We start from the raw sequence: 2102 nt of genomic DNA on the forward strand, positions 1-2102 counted from the left end.
GCGGATTCTTAACCACTGTGCCACCAGGGAAGCCCAGAAAATATGTTTCTGTTACTGAAATATTTTCTTTCATTCATCTCCTGCAAAGTGGTGAGAACTGAGTTCATTAAACACTGACCTGCTCTGAGTCTGTTAATACAATGAAAATGGGACCGTTAGAAAAGTCTCGTTTCTAATTATGTAATCTGAAAAAGGTAGCACAGTAATGAATCAATTGATGTAGCTATACCCATTAACTAATTGCTTGAATTAGTTTGCTGATGGGCTGGCTCACCCCTGTTGGAGAAGAGAATCCTGAGTGGTGCAGGTGTTGGTGTTGGAAGGGTTAGTGCAATTGTTGGCATGGAGACGGGTTAGTGCAGGTGTTGGCATTTATTGGTGTTGGCTTTAGGAAAGGCTGAACTTACTGCAAAAAAAAAAAAACATGTAAATTAATGCTGGGACACTATTTAGGTTGGAAGGTGTATTAATTTCCTAGGGCTGCTGTAACAAATACCACAAACTGCTTGGCTTAAAACAACTGAAATTTGTTTTCTCACCATTCTGGAGGCCAGAAATCTGAAACTGGTAGATTTGTGTTCTGTTATCACAGAGCTTTGTTCTCTCCTGAAGTCTCCAGGAGAGAAACTTTTCTTACCCCTTCCAGCTTCTGGTGGCTCCAGGAGTTTCTTAACTTCCGTGGCTTCATAACTTCAGTCTCTGCCACTATCTTCACATAACTTCTCCTTTTTTCTCTGTGTGTCTCTCCTTTGTGTCTCTTATAAGGAAACTGTTATTGGATTTTGGGCCCAGTTATCCAGGATGATCTCATCTTGACATCTTAAACCTAATTATTACATCTGCAAGGTCTTTTTCCAAATAATGTCACATTTAGTGATGCCAGGGATGAGGACATAAACATATCTTCTGGAGACCTTTGTTTAATCCACTACAGAAGGTAAGTGTCATACCTAATTCCAAATTTTTCCTAAGGCCAACCTTGCCACTCTATCCATGAAATTTTCAGGCTAAATGGAAAACTGATAATTTAAACTAAGCACTCAAATAAAACTTATCAGTACAATCCTTAAGGCTCTGAATTGTGTGGAGAAAGGTAGAAATCTGAGCAGTATTGAGATCTCTTATGAAAGAAAATGAGATGAATAGTTGGAGGATTATGAACAGCATCTGCTAGTACAGCTTCTTCACGTTACTCTATGCTCATTTTTTTCCCTTTTAATAATAGTATATGAGGGAACTCGTATCTATGTTTCTACTAGGAGATCAAATTGTCAAAAATTTTAGTACAATCAACACTATCACAAGCTTGTAGTAACATAATTTAATTTTCTTTGAAATGATAGCATATTTATAGGCTTGTTTTTTATTTTACATTTCATATTTTTCAATTTTGCTAAAATTATAGAGAAAAGTATTCTCTGATTCATGGGTCCACATGACCCTTTATTTTCCTTACCATAATATTCATCTAAGTGTATTGTAGTTTCATGTCCCTGGCAGCTAGTAAATGGTCAATAAATATTTCTTGTAGGAATAAATATTGAGAAATAAAGACAAAATGAGAGTGAATAATTTAACTAAAAGTCATTTGTTCATGGTAAAAATGTACCTCTACCATTTCAGTTTTAGTCAAATTATTGTAATTGTTAAACAGATTGAGAATATTATTATGTTATATTAGCAATGTGCTTAAATGCAGTGACACTTGGTGAAGAATAAAAGAGTAACTGAATAATATATTTTGAGGATATGGGGGATAATCATATATATAACAAATATTAATTGACTCATTCCAAGCAAGGCCTCATGTTAGAATCTCTGACAGGGGGAGTGGTAGAAAGAAACCGTTTTTGTGGTAGCTGATTGCTAAATGGTTCCCAACAATCCCTGTCGCCTGGATTCACACAGTTGTGTAATCTCTTCCCACATGGTTTATGTGAATAAAAGACTATGGTAGAAGTGATGATCCTGTCTTTTCTGAGATTGCGTTATAAAACAAACAATGGCTTCTCTCTTGGTTATACCCCCCTCCCTCTCTCTTTCAGCAGCTTGCTCTAGATGAAGCTCCTTTTGTCATGAGCCACCATATGCAGTGGTCCACA

Source organism: Mesoplodon densirostris, chromosome 12 (assembly GCF_025265405.1).
Source record: "Mesoplodon densirostris isolate mMesDen1 chromosome 12, mMesDen1 primary haplotype, whole genome shotgun sequence".
In the NCBI taxonomy this organism is placed as follows: domain Eukaryota; kingdom Metazoa; phylum Chordata; class Mammalia; order Artiodactyla; family Ziphiidae; genus Mesoplodon; species Mesoplodon densirostris.